The sequence below is a fragment of the Pan paniscus genome, chromosome 19 (genome assembly GCF_029289425.2).
Source record: "Pan paniscus chromosome 19, NHGRI_mPanPan1-v2.0_pri, whole genome shotgun sequence".
Lineage (NCBI taxonomy): Eukaryota > Metazoa > Chordata > Mammalia > Primates > Hominidae > Pan > Pan paniscus.
This window is the reverse complement of record NC_073268.2, coordinates 53,454,083-53,475,608: the sequence shown is the minus strand read 5'-3', so window position 1 is coordinate 53,475,608 and position 21,526 is coordinate 53,454,083. Positions and strand designations below refer to the sequence as shown.

General features: G+C 43.7%; 1 pseudogene; it reads right to left on the bottom strand.

Annotated features, from left to right (window-relative positions):
- The window catches only part of LOC129394461 (cytospin-B-like), a 34,814-nt pseudogene extending 14,507 nt beyond the window's left edge, over positions 1-20,307 (bottom strand).
- Positions 20,308-21,526: the final 1,219 nt, after the last annotated feature.

Sequence of the window (21,526 nt, the reverse complement as noted above, 5' to 3'; positions counted from 1 at the left end):
CCGCCATGCCCAGCTAATTTTTTGTATTTTTAGTAGAGACGGGGTTTCACCATGTTAGCCAGGATGGTCTCAATCTCCTGACCGCGTGATCTGCCCGCCTCGGCCTCCCAAAGTGCTGGGATTACAGGCGTGAGCCACCGCGCCCAGCCTACTAGAGTCTTTCAATACAATGGCATGTTCATTGCAGTCCAGGAAGAAAGATACTGTTACAGTGGACAGATGCATATTGTTTCTTCTATTTGCTATCTTTATGTGTACAGTATATGTATGAAGTATAGCTATGCATCTTTCTCATACATGAAGATAAACATGACTAAAGGGGTATTGTGAGTCTATCAGAAAATTCCAGGAATCCTGGGAGCACACCAAGATCAGAAGTGACAGATCAACACAGGTGCTCACATACAAGACCAGGTAGAAAAATGTCTAGCAGGCTGCAAGATGGGGATGGCCAAGGGTGCCTACAAAAGGGTCAGGTGCACAGTTGTGACGCCTGGTTTCCTTGGAGATGAAGCCTCTGGCTGACCGTGCTATTTCTCATGAAATAAGAAAATGGCAAATAGTAGTGACCTGAATTTAATGGCTATGAGAGGCAGAAAAGAAATGAGGCAAGGTAGGAACTGGAGAGGACGAAGAGGTAGAGAGGAAGAGGCTGCTTTTGTGTTACTCATGAGTCAGGCTCTCCATCAGTGCCTCCCCGGAGCCTGGGCCAGGCTCCTGCCTGCAGCAGCTCCATGTGGTAGTACCTGGAAAGTGCCCTTGTGGTTGTAACAATGTGGGGCCAGGGTACAGTCAAGAAACGTTTGATATGTCGGGCCAAAGTCTGAATGTGGAACTTTGCTTATAGAAAAAAATGATTAAATACCAGGGCATCCCAAGTCAAATGACTTGATGAGTGACTTATGGTGGTCATGGGCTCTGAGGGCGTTGGAGATGTTCTGTTAACACACACACCAGGCCACTGGCCAGCAGCATCGACCTTGGGGGACTCTGGCTCTTCATCCACAGGTCTGCATGGCAAAGGTCAAATCAGACTGAAAAGGTGGAGGACGTCCCCATGGGAGAAAAAGACACAGAGGAAAACAGAGCTGATGTGGAGAAAATAAACAAAGCTGGAAGGGAAATTCTAAATTTAACATCCTATTTTCTCTACCAGCTTTGCATCAGGAAATAATGTAGGCATTGCTCTTGAGTTTTTAAAAAGCTGTTTCTTGAGAAACGGTCAAAAATGATATTTTTATATGTAGAATGACTTGACATTAGCTCTAATTAAGAAGTCTGTATGCTGCAAATTGTGAAAAAATGCAAATGTTACTGATCATAAACATTTTGCTTATTGTCAATGGTGAATGCAGTGGATTGGCTTGTTGGCAAATGCTCCAAACCCCACGTGGCACACAGAGGCTGGAAAGATGAAATCTCAGAGCTCTCCTGCAGCTGGGATTTTGGGCGTGATTTAAGTTCCATCATCAGAAAGACTTGAGCGAGACCCGGAGTGGCACCTGAGTCAGGGGGAGAGAGGCAGGGCACAGGGCGTTCACTATGTGCACAGAGACTGTAGCAGAGACAAGATGCTTCTGGTGCTGGTAACTGTGGTGGCAGCTTTCCAACTGGGTGGGCAGCTTTCTGAAGTTAAGGCTCCTGTCCTGGTGGAGGGAGCAGGTTCCCTGGTGGTCCAATTCTGTGTGGAGACTTTGGGAGCTGCTCCTGGAAGCTCAGCCCTCCCAACAATTCTGCAAGCCATTTAACGCTTTTCCGTCTAAGCCAACGAGAGTGCAATCCATTATACACAACAGAATCCTGACTCAGACATTCTGTCTGCTAAGCCTAAGAGTCGTAACACAACTCTAAAATAACACTGCAATTCTGCATGAGCTGAAGCTCCTGCTCTCACCCAAATTCCCTGGTGTGTTCTTTGTGAGGTTTCTAAGTGTAAGCACAGACTCATAGAAAGTCTTTTATGATAGATCATTGACCCAATCCTCAATCCTCTCATGTATGGCTCCCTTATCTAGGGGACTTTGGCATGTCATGTGATCTCCCTGTGAATGAGCCAAGACAAGGACTCCCAGCCTTCTGACTGCTAAATCATTGCTCTCTTCATTACATCATATTGTCACAGCTGTTTTGCAAGATGACTAATTTATGAGAATAGTTCAAACAACGTATCTGGAAGTAGATTTTTAAAAAGGTCAGTGGAAGTTTAAAATATTTATTTACTGATTGTTTTGAAGTTAATCTAGCTACTCATAAGCTTCTGTGGTTGAATTTATGGTGTACTTAATTCTCTAAGCTTTCCTCTGTTGCTCTGTAAACATGAATAGAATACATTTCACAGAAACAGAACTTAAAACAGTTAACCCACACTGTCTTACACTCTTGACTTCACAGCCCCTGCTTCTGAGTGGAAAAAAAAATCAGTAAACTGAAAACTTCATTGGAAGAAACCATTAGGAACTTAACAAATTGTAAGGGGTTGGGTTTTTAAATAATTTTTAAAGGTTTACTGACAGGAACTGGTTTTCACATTTTCCCCTTTATGTTACACAGAATAAAATCAGGTTGGCAAATATGCAGAAACAGAATGAAATCAGGTTAGGTCTGAGGAGAAAAAAATCTCTGTCTGTGCCAGCCATTCTCAGGAAGGTCATCAAGACACAAAATGGGCCACCTTCTTATCAGTCCATTTAAATGACTTGGTCCCAAAGGCCTCCAAGGACAATCATTTTAAATAACTCATGTTCATTTTCTTCTTTGATAATTTAATGAGAACAAAATAGAGAAGCCTACATTCTGCTGAGGTATTCCTTTCAGTTATCTAAGTTTCTCTGCAATTCAAAATACTGAATGATAAATAGACTCATTCAGAGTGTATAAGAAAAAAGCAAGGCCACAAGAATTAATTTCCAGTACCCCTGTCTTTGGGAATCCTAAAATGTTATTTCAAATGCTCAGTCTGCTTGGCTAGAACAATACGAGTCAGTATGAGAAAGCCCTGCATCATTTAAGCAGATTAGAGAAATACTCACTAAATACTCACCATGTTATATAATTGTGTGTGTGTGTGTGTGTGTGTGTGTGTATGTGTATGTGTAGGTGTATGTGTGTAGGAGGCATTCACAAAACAAAGCCTGAACTGAATAACCAAAGAAAATCGTTATTAAGAATGCTATTGGTGGCTGGGCATGGTGGCTCATGTCTGTAATCCCAGCACTTTGGGAGGCCGAGGCGGGTGGATCACTTGAGGTTAGGAGTTCGAGACCAGCCTGACCAACAGAAGAAAACCCCGTCTCTACTAAAAATACAAAAATTAGCCCGGTGTGAGTGGTGGCACACATCTGTAATCCCAGCTACCTGGAAAGCTGAAGCAGGAGAATCACGTGAACCCGGAAGGCAGAGGTTGCAGTGAGTGGAGATTACCTCCCACTCCAGCCTGGGTGACTGAGCAAGACTCTGTCTCAAAATAAAAAATAAAAATAAAAATAAAAAAAGAATACTATTAGTGTCCAGGCCTGGTGGCTCACACCTGTAATCCCAGCACTTTGGGAGGCCGAGGTGGATCACTCAGGCTGGAGTGTAGTGGCAACACCTCGGCTCACTGCAGCCTCAATCTCCCAGGCTCAAGTGATTCTCCCACTTCAGCCTCCAGAATAGCTGGGACTAGAGATGTACACCACCACACCTGGCTAATTTTCTTTTTTTTTTTAAGAGATGAGTTTTCACCACGTTGCCCAGGATGTTCTTGAACTCCTGGACTCAAGCGATACGTCTGCCTCAGCTTCCCAAAGTGCTGGGATTACATGCATGAGCCACTGAGTTTGGCTCTTTCTTTAGTTACATCACTGATGAAATAGTTGCTTTGTGTTTAGGGGCTACATTTAACACAACAAAATGAAGCATGTGTTCTGCTTGTCCCCAGCATATAAAACTATGTTAATAACAGAAAATTTCACTGAAACAAATATACATACATAATATGGTTTGGTTCTGTGTCCCCACCCAAATCTCATGTTGAATTGTAATTCCCATTGTTGGAGGTGGGGCCCAGTGAGAGGTGATTGGCTCATGGGGGCAGTTTCTAACAGTTTAGAACCGTCCTCCTAGTGCTGTCTTGCGATAAGAGTTCTCAAGGGATCTGGTTGTTTGAAAGTATGCAGCACCTCCTGCTTCATTCACTCTCTCTCCTGCCAGCCATGTGAATATGTACCTGCATCCCCTTCACCTTCCACCATGATTGTAAGTTTCCTGATGCCTCCCCAGCCATGCTTCCTGTGTGACCTGTAGAACTGTGAGTCAATTAAACCTTTTTTTTTTTTTTTGAGATGGAGTCTTGGCTCTGTTGCCCAGGCTGGGGTGCAATGGAGTGATCTCGGCTCACTGCAAGCTCTGCCTCCCAGGTTCATGCCATTCTCCTGCCTCAGCCTCCTGAGTAGCTGGGACTACAGGCACCCGCCACCATGCCCGGCTAATATTTTTGCATTTTTAGCAGAGACGGAGTTTCACCGTGTTAGCCAGGATGATCTCGATCTCTTGACCTTGTGATCTGCCTGCCTCAGCCTCCCAAAGTGCTGGAATTACAAGTGTGAGTCACTGTGCCTGGCAATTAAACCTTTTTTCTTTATAAAATACCCAGTCTCAGGTAATTCAATTTTTTTTTTTTTTTTGAGACTAAGTCTTGCTCTGTCTCCCAGGCTGGAATACAGTGGGGCAATCTCAGCTCACTGCAACCTCTGCCTCCCAGATTCCAGCGATTCTCCTGCCTCAGCCTCCCAAGTAGCTGGGATTACAGGTGTATGCCATCATGCCTGGCTAATTTTTGTATGTTTAGTAGAGATGGGGTTTTGTCATGTTTGCCAGGCTGGTCTTGAATTCCTGACATCAAGTGATTCTCCTGCCTTGGCCTCCCAAAGTGCTGGAATTACAGGCATGAGCCACTGTGCCCAGCCTCAAAGTAGTTCTTTATAGCAAAGTGAGAACAAACTAATACAGTATAACTCCACTGTATATGACAGGCACAGTACCATGTGTCTTAAAAATGTTATCTAATTTAATTTTCCACAAAACCTCCACACATTATCTCTTATTTTAGAGGAAAATTTGATGATGGTCACATGGTTCATGAATGGTAAATCTGGGATGCAAATCCAGCTCTGGCCAGGCCTTTCTCAAATTTTCTGTTGTGCACAAGTGTTCTATGAGAGGTATACAAGGTTCCAAAAATAATGCTGATGGTATTTCTTCTTAAAATATAATAATATTTAAGAAAAAACATTCCCAATATTTCTTTCAACATTCCTATTTTTGTACAATAATCTGTTCTTACAAGGTGGCAACCCATACCTGTGAATAACATTTGGAGGCCAGACTTTCTGATGGTGTGTCACACACAGCAGGTGACACGCACGCACCCTATAAGCAGGCAGCGTCTCCACAGAGCACAACAAGGTGCACGGCCCTCCTCACTGAATGTTGGTCTGCCTTCTACGTCTTACCTTGTCATTTAAGACCACATACATATATGTCTGTAATTATTTCCCTTTAAAACTTTTATTTAACCTCTCTAATTTGTTGCTTTCTTTGTTATATTAGAGAACAGAGTCTTCAACTGTCAGTGATTGTCTATAGCTTTTACTTCCTCAAGACACCACTTTATGTTGTTTATTCTGATCCAGGCACAGGTGAGCTCCTATACAAGATTTTTTTTTTTAATGTTTAGTAGAAACAGGGTTTTGCCATGTTGGCCAGGCTGGTCTTGAACTCATCACATTAAGTGATTCATCCACCTTGGCCTCCCAAAATGCTGGGATTACAGGCGTGAGCCACCATGCCCAGCCCATGATGATTTTTTAAGTATTCAAGGGTAACTCCATTTGGGAAGCGTTGCATGGCACCACTGCTACCTTCACAACTGGCAGATTAATATTTGTGAAGAGGGCAGGTTGTGCCAACCACATGCTCATGCCTGCTGGGATCTTTCCTGAACACCTGGATGAAGCCCAGCCCCAGGCCTTTCGATTGATCTCCCATGAGTCCCCTCTACCTGTCTAGTTTTTGGACTATACACCCAGCCACCTGAAGTTTTTTTTCTTTTATGTCCTGCCTCTGTGCCTTTGCTCATTCTATGCCCTTGCCTGGAGCGTAATTTTCTCTAAATACTTATTATTGTTTTACACAAAACGAATCTAAGAGAAGTTTGTCCCTCTATTGTGAGACAGAAATTATGAAGTACTCTCTCTCCAGATGTCAAAACAGTATCTTCTGAATTTCACTTTCAAATTTCAATATAAGCATATTCAACAATAAAATCAAACAGGATAAGATGGCAATTTGAACATAAGCATCTTCATCTACAAATCTGAACAAAAAGAATCAAAGAAACAGTAAAAATCTTGTAGTCAGGTATCATCTACAAGCCTACATTTTGAAGAATTTCTGCTAATAGAGAGTATGTGGTGGGGGGGAAATTAAAATAAAATACCAAGAGCTTTCCCCCAAATCCCTTCCAAAGAAAATGGAGATAAGGGAAACCCTCCACTAATGTCCCCCACCCTAGAAGGCCAGGGCTGGTGAGGAGCACAAGAAGCCCAGAGAGATGCAGGGCATTCTGGCAAAGGATCAGGAACAAGAGGAATTTACATCTGAGGAGGCCAAGGTTGGTTTACCCCAGACACAAAGGACAGTAGTGACAAGGGACAGGGCAGGAAAAGCCATGCTGTGCATCTAAAATGGACGAGGGGCATGCAAATGTAGACCCAGAGAGTTGGCTCTGTATTCCAGGCTCACCAAGCAGAGAACAAACTGGGCACAGGTGAATTTCCCCGTTAGGCACTCACCCTTTTCTACTCTACCTGAGCGTCTGTACCTTTCAATATGTAATATATATGCACCTTCAAGAACCTTCCAACACGTTTCAGTCATAAGAAGATCCTAAGCACTGTCAGGTAAAGGCAGTGGAACTGAGCAGGATCCAGACACTGACCTGGGCCAAACGTCAGGCCCTGCCACACCTGGATCTGCTTCAGCAAGAGAAGGTGATGAACAAAATAATGCCCTGCTTGATGCAAATATTTCTTTTTTAAATTTTTATTATTATTATTATTTTGTGTGTGTGATACAGTCTAACTCTGTCGCCCAGGCTGGAGTGCAGTGGCACAATCTCAGCTCACTGCAACCTCCACCTGGGTTCAAGAGATTCTCCAGCCTCAGCCTCCCAAGTAGCTGGGATTACAGGCACGTGCCACTACGCCCAGGTATTTTTTGTATTTTTTTAAGTAGAGACGGGGTTTCACCATTTTGGCCAGGCTGGTCTTGAACTCCTGACCTCAGGTGATTCACCCACCTAGGCCTCCCAGAGTGCTGGGATTACAGGCATGAGCCATGATGCCCAGCCGATGCCAATATTTCATAATACAAAGTGAAGGGGAAACTGCACTCAAGAGAGGACCAACGTTTGTAAATTCATGACCAGAAACAATTTGACACTGATAGTATCTACCTTAAAATTCAATAAAATAAGAAGACATAAATTAAAGATGACAATTTAAAATGAAAGGTGAGTTAAAAATAATATAAGCAATCTAATAACTCATTAATATTTTAAAGCAGATCTAACTCAAAAGAAAAAGAAATGGGGGCATACTTAGGGCAGTTCTCTCCGAATGCAGACGAAATGAATCACGTAAAGGTGAGATTTCAATTCAGTGGACAAAGGATGGTTCTGGTAATAGTGCTGGCATGACCAGCTATCTAACCGGGAGAGAAAGACGCACAGCTCACATCAGATTAAATAAAGAAAGGTGGATCAAACGCCTGCGTGTGTGTGTGTGTGTATGTGTGTATGTATCTGTGTGTGTCTGTGTGTGCACGTGCATAAAACAGAGAATGAAACTTAATAGTTTATTTGTAACAAATAAGATTGGAGAGGGAAAACCTTCAAACAAACAAAAAGAAATAACAAAACACTAACAGTTAACATTATATAAAAATATAAACTTTTCTATGATACGGATGTTAAAGCCAAAGGCCTGTAGTGCACTGGGGATAAAAACACATCTTTGGGCAAGCACAGTGATTCACAATTATAATTCCAGTGATTTGGGAGACTAAGGTGGGAGGATCACTCAAGCCCCAGAGCTGAAGACCAGCCTCGGCAATAAAGTGACACCCCCATCTGGACAAAAATTCAAATTAGGAAGGCATGGTGGTGTTCGCCTGTAGTCCCCGCTATTTGGGAGGCTTGAGTAGGAGGATCATTTGCGCCTGGGAGGTCAAGGCTTCAGTGAGCTGTGATCGTGCCAGTGCCCTCCAGCCTGGGTGACAAAGCAAGACCCTGTCTCAAAACAACAACAACAAAAAACAACACCCCCCAAAACAAAACGAAACAAAAAAACCCCGACATCCCTAATAAAATACTGACTTATAAACTGATGAGAAAGAAACAATCAGCTCAGTGAAAAAATAGGCAAAAGTGCTAAACTAGCAACTCTAGAAGAGAAAGTGCAATTGGTTAGTACACATAAAAATACGCTCAGAGAAATACAAATTAAAATCTAATAAGATAGTATTTTTCACTTATCCTATTGGCAAAAATAAGATCAACACTTTCTGTGGCTGCTCAGACTATGCAGAGATGGGCACGTTCATCAAGAGTGAAATGTCGGCCAGGTGCGGTGGCTCACGCCTGTAATCCCAGCACTTTGGGAGGCCAAGGCAGGCCGATCACGAGGTCAGGAGATCGAGACCATCCTGGCTAATACGGTGAAACCCCGTCTCTACTAAAAAATACAAAAAATTAGCCGGGCGTGGTGGCGGGCGCCTGTAGTTCCAGCTACTCAGGAGGCTGAGGCAGGAGAATGGTGTGGACCCGGGAGGTGGAGCTTGCAGTGAGCCAAGATCGTGCCACTGCACTCCAGCCTGGGTGACAGAGCGAGACTCCGTCTCAAAAAAACAAACAAAAAAAAGAAAGTGAAATGTCACAGCAGTCAAGTGAGTAACCTGGAGACATCTATTAAGATAAAAATGTGTATATTCTCTAGAGCGGCAGTCATAGTTTTAGAAATTCATCCTATAAAAATAAAATCACAACTATATAGGACTATATGAATAAGGACTCGTATTATAGCATTATTCATAACAAAGAAAACTATAACCTTGCTGGCATTAGTAAGACAATATTTGAATATTCCAGGGCACGTCCCTCCTGTGGAAGGCCATGCAGCTCTTAAAATGAGTTCTCTTTGTATGTATTGACCTGGAAGGATGCCCATGTTACATGAAATAAAAAGTGAAGGTGCAGCATACTGTGTAGAACATAGTCCTGTTTATATTTAAACACATATAAATGAAGCCTATACATTTTATGATTAATAAAAAATATACACACTGTTACCAGTGATTACCTTGCAGGGTGAGTACTGAAGGAGGAGAAAGATTAGTATTTTTCTTGACACATCTCCATTTTGCTACCAGTATACCTAAATATTACTTCATAATTAGGAGAAAATCCAATACATTAATTCACCAATCTATTCATTTTTAAATTTCAACAAGACACATCTAGACTAAAAAGTCCATACTATATTTTCTGAGATTCTAGTTTTGCTTAAAAATTAATTTATGCAAAACTAGTGTTTTTGCTCCACGTCCTCTTGTTCTAATAATAAAATCATTCATATCCCAGCTCAACCTTCTATTTACAACTTATATTTAAAGTCCAGCTTGTTTCTCCTTCAAATTCTATTATTTGAGGAGGCTTTGAAGTTCTGAAACTATATTCATGAAAAAATGTAGAACAAAATGACATAAAGGCCCTGCAGAAACATAGCTGGTGATTAAAACTCAAGCAGCAGGCCGGGCGCGGTGGCTCACGCCTGTAATCCCAGCACTCTGGGAGGCTGAGGTAGACAGATCACAAGGTCAGGAGATCCAGACCATCCTGACCAACACGGTGAAACTCCGTCTCTACTAAAAATATAAAAAATTAGCTGGGTGTGGTGGCGGGCACCTGTAGTCCCAGCTACTCAGGAGGCTGAGGCAAGAGAATGGCGTGAACCCGGGAGATGGAGGTTAGTGAGCTGAGACTGCGCCACTGCACTCCAGCCTGGGCAATAGAGCGAGACTCCGTCTCAAAAAAAAAAAAAAAAAAAAACCTTAAGCAGCAGACGAGCTTCTGTATAACAACATTATTTAGCATTTTACAAATGCTTACAGATAAAAATACTCAGCAGTACCTGGAGTAAGGATAGGACAAAATGTGGGCTGCAAATACAGTGGTGCCTTTTAAGTTGAGGTTGCAATTTTCTTACTCTTTATATTTAAAAACATCCAGCAAATGAGTTTTAAATCATCCCAACAACTCTGAATACGAGATAAAGAGCTCCCAGAATCTGCAGTCCTACTCGCAAGTATTTATTTTTACACAGAAGATATCAATGTCTCTTCTTTCTCACACCAAGCTAATGTTTCTAGTGATTCTGTGCTGTCTGGTTTGACACCCCAAAACATCTTCCTGAGTTTAAAGAGCATTCCTGTTCCTAATTTTCCTTTTATTAGACAGTAACTCTTGCCTTGTCTCATCCTTTGGATAAAATAGATACTAGCTTTCCTTTGGATAGCTAATAGCTCCATGCTGAGAACTGCAGGAGGTTTCTGCCTGATGGAGGTTGCTGAAATGGATTTAGATCTTCACAAACACAGGTATTTCTGGACGTTTAAAATCACATTTCTGGAAGTTTAAAATCCACATAAAATTGTGGATCGCTCTGAGTTGAACACTAAGTTTCCAGGCTGAGTTTCATCCATGAGGCTTTTGGTGTAGTTGTCATTCAACCGTTTTCCATTAGATTTCTATTGCCACTGTCACCATGCTTACCTATCTGGCTTAACAGCATCCTTTATGATCAACTGCTGAGACCAGCTTGGTCGGGAGACCCTAACCCAGTGGCCCTAGAGGAATTAAAGACACACACACAGCAACATAGAGGTGTGGAGTGGGAAATCAGGGGTCTCAAGCCTTCAGAGCTGAGAGCCTCAAACAGAGATTTACCCACATATTTACTGAAAGCAAGCCAGCGATAAGCATTGTTTCTATAGATTATAGATTAACTAAGACTATTCCTTACAGGAAACAAAGGGATGTGCCGAAATAAAGGGATGGGCTCTGGCTAGTTATCAGCAGCAGGAGCATGCTCTCCTTAAACAGATCGCTCATGCTATTGTTTGTGGTTTAAGAACGCCTTTAAGCGGTTTTCTGCCCTGGGTGGGCCAGGTGTTCCTTGTCCTCATTCCGTTAACCCACAACCTTCAGCGTGGGCGTCATGGCCGTCACAAACATGTCACAGTGCTGCAGAGATTTTGTTTATGGCCAGTTTGGGGGCCAGTTTATGGCCAGATTTTGGGGGCCTATTCCCAACAATGAACGAAACATCTACTTGTGTTTAGCCCAGCAAGATTCTGGAAATCAAACCAAAGCTTAGTGGTACTTAGTTTCAGATGAGGTAATGAAGTCAGACCCTGTGTGAAGAGGCACAATCAAGACCCCACAGAAGGAAGCCAAACTTTCTGACTTCTGCGGAATAAGCATTACTCAGATCTGCTCTGCCACTGTGCCCTCTCAACATTCCAGCTGCAAATAACTCTTCTTCATGAGACCTGTACTTTCTTTTTTCAGTACAACTTCATTTTATTCTCCAAATAAAAGACTGCTGAAGCTTCTGAGAAAAAGAAAAAAGAGTGAAGGATCATCTTTGATCATGCAGTGAGCTGATTCCAAAATGTGGACAAAAAGCAGACTCAAAGGCAATGATTCCGAGAAACAGTGAATGTCACAAGGAGACACCTGGGCTCTTTATAAAGAGGTAATTTCTCTTCTACACATTCCCCCTTTCATACAGAGATGGCTGCGGCTCCCAATCATGGGAAGAGCTGGGCTGACTTTCTTCCACCAAATGCTCTGCTAGCTGACAGAGCCCACGGAGAGGTGAAAATAGAAATGGGGAGGGAGAGGCTGTAAAGGAGTTACCCTAAGGCAACACGGTCTTAGTTCACAAACGCAAGAATTTCCAGCTTACACTGTCCTACAGGGACAAGCTAATGTCCAGGATAGGCCAATGGGTTTTAATTCCTACTGCTCCAATTTTTTGGAAGCCAAAGGTTTTCGGACATAAAAAAATGTCAGACTACAAATGCCTGTACTAGGCTCCTCCACCAGAACTTCTCCAACAAAGAACTGTGCGGTGAAGCAGAGATGCCCATGATGAACACCACAGGCCCCTCCAGAATTTACAGAGAGGCTTGTGCTTCCCTTTACTGTCAAGGCCAAAAAACTTTTTTCTTTCATAATTTCAACCTAAAAATCCTAAAGGCCTAAGAGAAGCTTATGTCCACACCGTTCAAATCTGTAAAGATGCGGATTAGGGAATAGGGAGGCAGACACAGATATTTAGAATTATAGACTGTGTATCTATGTCATAAATGTAAACTATAAAAAAAAAGTACTATGTGAGTCAACAGATAAGGCTGGCTATAGTAAGAGGATATGAGAGGACCAGGTTCTACATTAAGGGCCAAATTAAATGCCAGAAGCCCCTGTTCATCATGGGTGCTAAGGTGAAGTCTGTTCAGAAACTGTTTAGGAATCCTTAGCGGAATGGGCCCCCTCTACCTGGGACAGGGGCTCGGTACCAGAGCATCTGCAGCAAGAGAGCTTGAAAAGGGACCTTAGGGACCCAAGAATCTATACCTCCAACTTCTGCCCTTCCCCTCTCCGCAGCAGCTGGAGAACATGTGCTGAGCGGCTGTGACCCATTAGAGCCATCAGAGCAACACAGAGGGCAGTGCGGGCACATGCAGTGACGCTCGGGCTGACACTGATGTGCACACACGGAGTTAAGCCAATTCCAGCGGAGTCTGCACATGCTGTGCTGCCACACTGCTCACCTCCGACAGGGGACAACCCAAGAACTGGTGGTGCAGGCAAAACACATTCGAATCACAGACATTCTATTTAGATACCAATAGCATTAATTAGGCACAGATGTTAAGTGTGTTTAATGATCTCTTTTAAAGATGTTTTCCATGGATGTTTACTGGTGTTATATAAACACTGTAAGAATTAGGTAAGTCACCCTGAAATAACAGCATTTACTGTTTCAGAACAAGAGAAATAAACAAACACAGTAAATGCAGAGGTCTTTCCCCGCTGCTGTTACAGAAGCCTTGTGTCATGCACTGCTCATCAACAATGGGGAAACCACTGTGTCAAAGAGGTTCAAAGGATTGCATCAGAAAGATGCTAAGGCTGGCACAGAAATTTCTGACTCTCCCACCAGGGAAAGGTCAGCTGAACAACCAGTCCAGAGAATAGCAGAGCTTAAACGGACCTTGAAAACTACTCACTTTTCCCACCTCTTTTAACAGAGGCAGGAGACGGGGCTGGGAATGAGACGTTGCTAGTTGGCTGCAAAGATGAGGCTGAGAATGAGATACTGCTGGTTGGCTGCAAAGACGAGGCTACCACCTTCCTTCCCCATATACCTTAACATCAGTTATTCTAACTCTGAAATAAGAATATTTTTGAAAGTGTAACAGGGCTGAAGATCATTGATGAGTTAGATAATATCCCACTGTGTAGTCACTGAGTTCCGGCAATAAATGCTGATTTGCATTCCTGCCTGGGTGCTTCATCTCATGCCTATCAGCATGGCTGCAACCATCCCCGCGAGTGCCCATGGGGGCAAACAGTTTAAGAACCAGGTAATCCCGTGTCAGGATCCAGGTGCTTTTTGGGTGTTCTCACCTTCTCTCAGTTGTACTTGAAGATCTCATCAGAGAATGTTCTGCAAGTTCTTTTGCTGTGGCTGAACCAAGGATGACTTTTGAGTTCTCATTAGATGACTGCCAAAGTCAAATTGAGTTTCAATCAAGAACTCATTCAGCCAAGATGGAAACACTGGCTGGCTTCGGGAGCTTGGAGGGTGTGAGTTGGTTTTAGTTCTTGCTCATGGGGTAGGTTCCAGAAGTGACCGAGCCATGAGCGAGTAATTGCCCAGTAGTCAACTCTTCAGAGGTGACAGCTTGCCAGAGAAGTGCAAAATCAGACAAGAAACCATCACTGGCACTTGTCTGACTTCCTGCCAAACACAATGGCAGGCAAAATCATCATGATGCCTGATTTCAGTACCATGACATGTTCTCATTGGTGTCAGTTCCAAAATTTGAAATGTTTTGGGGTAAGGGATTAAACTGCTATATTGAGAAAGTAATGTTGCAAAACACTGGAAAATCAAAAAAGAAAATTCTGTGTTTAAAAAAACAATGACGTTAAGATTGAAGATGCAGGATGCAGCACAGGGAGTCCTAAACTGCCAGGATGCATGCGGAGATTTCCTAGAATACCAGGGTTCACACTGCATGGTATGGCCCGTGTCTCACAGTATACATAAGAAATGCAGCAGCTCATACAAGAACCTGGTTATTCAGGGCTACCATGGAAACTTAGGACTTACCTTTTACCATTTATCATTAAAATAGCGTCCATGAGAAGCAACACAAGTTCTGACTGGGATCTTCTTCCAATGACAGACAATAGGGAAGCAAGACAGAGGCAAACAAACAACAGCAGACACAGAGGCCACCCTGAATGGCCTCACTGCTGTTTCAACAGGGAACACTGCAAAATCTAGTTTTCCTAAAATCCACATCCTTCGGTGGCCAGAGGGTAGAGGTCCAGCTATAAAGTAATGATCTTGTCTGGTGCAACTGTAGTCCCAAATACTCTTAAATGTCACTATTAGCAGAGCTCTCTGGGCTGATAGGCTATGTGTTTCTTCCCGTCCAGAGCAGAGGGGAATGTCATACATCAGCCAAATGCATGTTTTCCACTCTTTTTAAAATAAAGTGAGTTATGTCAAGGCCTTTTGAAGTAGCCCGTGGGTGTTGTCAAATAAGTAGGCACATCCCTGGGCCGGGAGGAATGTGTCCTTATTTGGTGGCTCCTCCCCTCAGGAGTGATTCCAGCTTCTCCCACTGCATGGGAGTGACCTGTGCAAGGTGGTGGGCTCGTATTTATCAGTGTGCACTCCCTGCACTAATAAATACTAAGATTCAAGGAGCATCCTAGACAGGACTTCTATTCTTTAAGCCTAGCAGGATACTTGGCTAGAACTTGCCCTTCATATGTAAGTGAGAAGCTTAGCAGCCCCTTATGCTGCTAAGCATGGCAGAAACTGGGCACTGGATGGAATGTTCCTAGTGATGCGGTAGCACTGGTAATGCAGACTGATCCCAGAAAAGAAACAGCAGAGCCTTGCACAGAGAGACATGAAGCATCTCATCCCTACCAGGGAGCCCCATGCACAGTAATTAAGTGAAAAGCAAGCATGGCCTGGGTGCCCACTAGACTCACGGAGGGGCAGCTCTGCTGGAAACCACCCTGCCGCAGCCCTGCACATCCCCCAGCTCCTTCTGCAGCCAGGCATTCTCCTCCTCCTTCTCCTCCTCCAGCAGTTCAGCAGTTTCCTCTTCACAGTGCCCAGCTCCTGCTGGGCTTCTCACTTGACATTGTTGGCCACTGCCACCGCAGTCTGCAGATCCGGCTGGAACCACCTCCATTCCATGGTCTTCTGAAAATGCCAGAGCCCAACCCTGTGTCAGATGCCTGCCAGGGCTGGTGCCTGGGCAGAGACTCCAGAGCCCCTGTATCAGTCACCAAGAAAGAACAGCCAGCAGTGCTTAGTGAGGCCCTGCTTTCACGGTGTCTTGCTGCTAGGAAAAGGCACTGGTGGAAATTACACCTTCAGGTTATGAGAGCTCTCCATCCTGACAACAAATGACTGCTTGATTTTACTTCCTGCTGGCAAGAACTTACAGTTTCAGGGCCCATGTCATGAAAATGTTCCAAGATAAAGCAGGATAGAGAGAGTGATCCAGACCTTGGAGGGGTAATTTATAGGAAGATGGTGGTGAAGGCTCCTGCCACATCTCCCCTGTATCTGCTCAGTCAGAGTCTTTAGCTGCCTCCCCAGATCTGACTTCTGTTTCTCCAGCTTGATCACATTACCTAGAAATAGACAATTCAGACAGGCCTTGGAAGAGTTGTGAGACTCTTGAGAGAAGATAAGTCAGGTAGCAAAGGGGCAGCTCCACATGCCACAGCAGGTGTTCAAATCTACTCTAAATGCATTCTACTCTAAATGCAACTTTTAGCAATTTCAATTTACCCTGCAAAGAGGGGCTGGAAGCAGCAAGTTCCTCCAAAATAGGGAACACGATGATCTGAAAAATACATGGTGCATATTGAGGTTACAGTCTCAGCAGACAGGACGCACAACCAAATAGCACTATGGGAAGAGGCCTCCTTGGCCACACACACTTGCACACCGAGCCCGGCCTCCCTCGCACTCACACGCAATCATCCTGAGTGTCCTTTATTGCTGTGAGATAGAGGCTTTCACATAACAGAGCACATGACTGCTTATTCCTCCTGTGGTTTGTAAAGCACTTTGCAGAGTCGTGGGTCTCAATGGCAGTTAAGCCTCTGAATCATTGGTGAAGCTTTTCAAAAGCACCGATGTTCTAGTCCACACTCCAGACACCAGGAGGCAGAATCTCCAAGGGCAGACAGAACCCGAGGATGTGTGCATTTGACATCTTCCCAGGTGGCTTGCCTGCCTCTCCCTACTTAAGGACACCTGCAGCCCCTCGTTCTCCTCACCTCCAATTCTCTCCATATGGCTATCAGAGTCATTCGAGTTTAAATCTGATGGTGTCAGTCACCAAGCTGAAATTCCTCAATAGGTCCTCATGCTCTAACCTAGAGCAGTTTTCTATGAAGGCTGTGAATCAGTATCACCAGAGAAGGCTAAAAAGATGCTTGTGGGCAGGTCCTACCCCAGCAGTTCTAGTTCTAGTGGGCCTGGGAGTCTGCGTCTGGGATTATTCTGCTGAGTAGAAAACACCCCCTAATTTCCTTTCATTTTTCAGTCCATTTCTCTCCCATCAGGATCTCATGGGAAGGAGTGATCGGTCTAGGGCTGGATCCGTGTGTCTCGGGGTCTCTGAGCAAAAAGATATCTGAATAATACTTCAAAATCCTTTTAAAAAGTTTAACAGCTTTTCAAAAGATGGCTTGGGTTATTGTCAGTCCTGGATATATGATGATATAACCACAGGGGTGGGCCTAAATTTTGCTGTGGACATTAATTATACACTGGTTTTCTTGGTGTGTCTGTGCTGACTTTTAAGGATTTAGGGACAATACAACCCCATTCTCAACAGCAAAATATCACAAAAACAAAAACAAAACAGAACAGAACTTGTCTTCTTTGACTTTTCTTCACAATCATGGTGCTGGGTTTGGAAGGATACACTGATGATAATGGTGTCCAGGTTTTCAGCTGTATCCTGAGAACAGCCTGGATGGCACCGACACTGAATGCTGAGGTTCCACAGTTCTACTGCGTGTCATGTTCAAGAAGAAATGAGGCAGGTGCTGTCAACTCTCACTCTAACCAACTAATCAATATCTGGAATACACAGTCAGTTCTCAGGTTCGTGCACAGAGTCGCATCTGGCAATATCTCCATAAAACAAGCAAGTCTCATCAGCAGTGGAAACTCATTCTTCCCATTTCCTTCTTCCTAACACTGAGCAAGTATTTTTCAATTTTTCCTCAGTCTCCTGATCTGCACAACCTGCCTTGCCTGCAACGTTAACCATTCTCACACCTTACAGCCTTTTGAAACCTAGGAGCCGACCAGCACTAGCCAAGAAGGATTTAATATTTTCCTGACCTGAGATGATGTGCACGTACGTGTCTTTGGTTTTCAGTCTCACAATAATGTTGCCCACTGCTTTTTAAAATTGGCTGTCTTCTCATGAATCCATAAATTTGGCTGCTTTTCCATCTTTTCCACAGCTGCATCACACTCTACAGATGTCCCTTTAGCATGTCAGGGCAGCTTTACATACATATTGTCGAACTTCCTCTCCCTTTCTCTGATGTACTGTGTTGTCGATTCAGTAACTCAGGCTTAACAGCACAGGAGCTCATGCCTTCAAGAAACTTCCCTAACATACGTGTCTTCTCTGCAGGTCTCTCTCAGCCTCCCTGCGCTTAGGGACAGTGGACAGCAATGCAGCACTGCACTTGGGGCCATTTTAAACAGCGAAGTCACCAAAACCAAGCAAAAAAATGCTAAAAGCACAGTACTAAACAGACCATGGAAAAGACATATGTACAGTATGAGAAGGTAAAGTGTCTGTCTGACCTCAGTGGGGAGCATAAGCACTGGATGACTCAACGTTTTCACTTCTCTGTGCATGTCCAAAAATGACAAAAATGACTCAGTGGAAGTACTCTGTGTGTTGATTTGGGGGTTAAAATACATTTGAGCAGCTGGGCGCAGTGGCTCATGCCTGTAATCTCAGCACTTTGGGAGGCCATGGCGGGTGGATCACCTGAGGTTGGGAGTTCAAGACCAGCCTGACCAACATGGAGAAACTCCGTCTCTACTAAAAAAATACAAAAATAGCCGGGCATGGTGGCGCATGCCTGTAATCCCAGCTACTCGGGAGGCTGAGGCAGGATAACCTCCGGTGAGCCAAGATTGCACCATTGCACTCCAGCCTGGGCAACAAGAGCAAAACTCCATCTAAAAAAAAAAAGAAATTTTTAGCAAGCAGGTGAATTCACAAATGTGCAATCTGTGAATCTGTGAATAAGGCGGATCAACTGCACGGTGTGGGGAACTTCTCAGGCAACTGACCAGGCTATTCTTAGTAATGACTGGTGTGACCTAAATGCTTTGCCCATTAAACCTTTTTTTTTTTTTTTTTTTTTTTTGAGGCAGAGTTTCACTCTGTTGCCCAGGCTAGAGTGCAATGGTGTGATCTCAGCTCACTGCAACCTTCACCTCCTGGGTTCATGCGATTCTCCTGCCTCAGCCTCCTAAGTAGCTGGGATTACAGGCACCCGTCACCTCACCCGGCTAATTTTTGTATTTTTAATAGAGACAAGGTTTCATCATGTTGGCCAAGTTGGTCTCGAACTCTTGACCTCAGGTGATCCACCCACCTCGATCTCCCAAAGTACTAAGATTACAGGCGTGAGCCACCACACCTGGCCATGTCCATTAAGTCTTTTGTCACAAAAGCGAAGCACATTAGATGTGATAATTTGATAAGGCTCATTTGGACAAAGCAGGCAACGTTTAATCCCTTTTAAAAATTTCTTTTCCCAAGTCAAAGTAAACAATGAGCTCATAAGCCACATAATGATGCCTCTTCAGCAACTAAGTGGCCAACATCTGTAAGTTACTTGCTATCCTACCATCAATGGCACACATGCAGGAATTGTTTTCTCCCTTAGACCAAGAGCACACATTTTTCATCCACTCTGACACCTATCATCCAACTCTATCAGCTCCAAGAGACAACACAGTGTCAATGCTTGGTGACAACACAGTGTCAATGCTTGGCAAGGTATTTCTTCTGAATAACCCATTCCTACCCCACAGAATGTCCTTAGGAAAAGTCCCTGTGAACTCTCACACAGTCACAGCTGAAGTGTCCCAACTTGTGGCCTCTAAGCCGATCAGGCTGCTTAGAGACAGTGGCAGCAGCATGGCTCACACACAGCACATCTAGCACAGACAAGAAACATTTGTGGCTGGGTACAGTGATTCACATCTGTAATCCCAGTGCTCTGGGAGACTGATTTGGGACAATCGCTTGAGCCCACAAGTTTGAGGCTGTGGTGAGTATGGTCATACCACTGCACTCCAGTCTGGGCAACAGACTGAGACCCTCTCTCTAAAACAACAACAAAAACAACAACAAACAACAAAGCATTTGCTATTTTTCACAGTCACTTATGTTACTTACTCTTTTCTTCTGTTATCCAGTTTTCAACTTAGTTTAAGAGATTAATGATTGTTTCTTAGGTGACATTCTTCCCGGGAGATTATAGCACACTCAAATGAAAGACTCTTCATAAACCCCAGCCAATACACGGTCAAAAACCTTCCCACAGTCACCCACTGCTGCTGGGTTCTTTAGTGTCCTACTCACTTCCAATCCACATTTCACCTGGGCTTGACCCCACTTATTTTTTAGCTCACTGATAAGTTGAGTACCGTGTAACTTGATAACCCAGTGCTGTTCCACCTGATCTTCCAGTGCAAACATGGTTTCTTTCATGTCTTTGATCTCTACATCACTCTCTGATGATGCTTCTTGCAGCTTTAGGCTGGTTCTGTTTAGCTGTTCTGCTTGGTGATTACACATCTCCTTCAGGTATTAATAATCTTTTTCCACTTAAAATAAAAGGAAAGTTCCCTGGTCGGTTTAACAACAAAGTTCCCGCAGCGATCAGTCCACTACAAGCCAAAGCCCCATCATGACACAATATACCCATGTAACAAACCTGTACACGAACCCCCTCAATCTAAAATAATACATCACAAAAAACCCCTGGCAAGTTAGCAGCAGGCTCATGGACACAGTGGCAAAGACGCCTTTGGCATGTGCTGTTTCTTGCATTATTAGCCTCAGAAACAGCCGAGGCCATGAACAGTCAGAGAAACATGATGTATGCTTCCAAATGGCTGGATTCTGTACCCCTTCCTACAAGCGAAAGGGAAATCTGCACGCACTTAAATATTCCTCTTTCCTGCAGCTGAGGGAGCAGTGCTTCCCTGGGAGGCACTGGCCCTGTACCAAGAGGGCTGCCTGGTGTGGCCGCCCCACCGCACATCAGCTATGGGGTGGCGCCCTCTGCTGCTGAGCTGTGAACAACGCCCCTGAAGCAAGGCTGATCTTCAATCCCCTTAGCCATAAGATACTTAGCAGTAAGTTACAATGTTTCTTTAGAGAAATACACTATGAACCTGATAGAGAACCACAGTGGAAGGCACAGAGCACTGAAACATACACATACCAGAAGCAGAAAAGTGGCACAATACAGTCCTTCCACCTGTTCAATTTTTGATTGTTAATATTCTAAATATACAGGAAACTACCAAGAATAATGATAAACAGGTACCCAGACTTAACAATAGTTAAATTTTGCCACACTTGCAAAATCTTTTTATTCTAGGAAGAATTTTTTAAAGCTTCAATGTACCCTCCCACCTCAGAGAGTAATAAGCATTATCCTAAAATTGCTATGTGGTCATCCCTTGAATGGTTTTTCACTTTTACTATATATGTATGTATCCATGATAATGCCTAGTATTGTTCTGGGTGTTTTGAGTGTTTTACACAATGTTATATATACTATATTGTGCTTTTAGAGTGTCGGGTTTGTAACATGGTAATATGCTCTATCCCTCACCATCTATGCTTATTATGCCCTTGCACCTTGCTTTTAGCTGTGTTTTCAAAATGTATCCATACTGGTACACATCCTGCTAGGTGGCTACTTTAGTTGCTGCACAGTATTCCACTGTCTTCAGAAGAAACTATCAACAGAGTAAACAGACAACCTATAGAATGGGAGAAAATATACATTGTTAAGGTATATATTAAC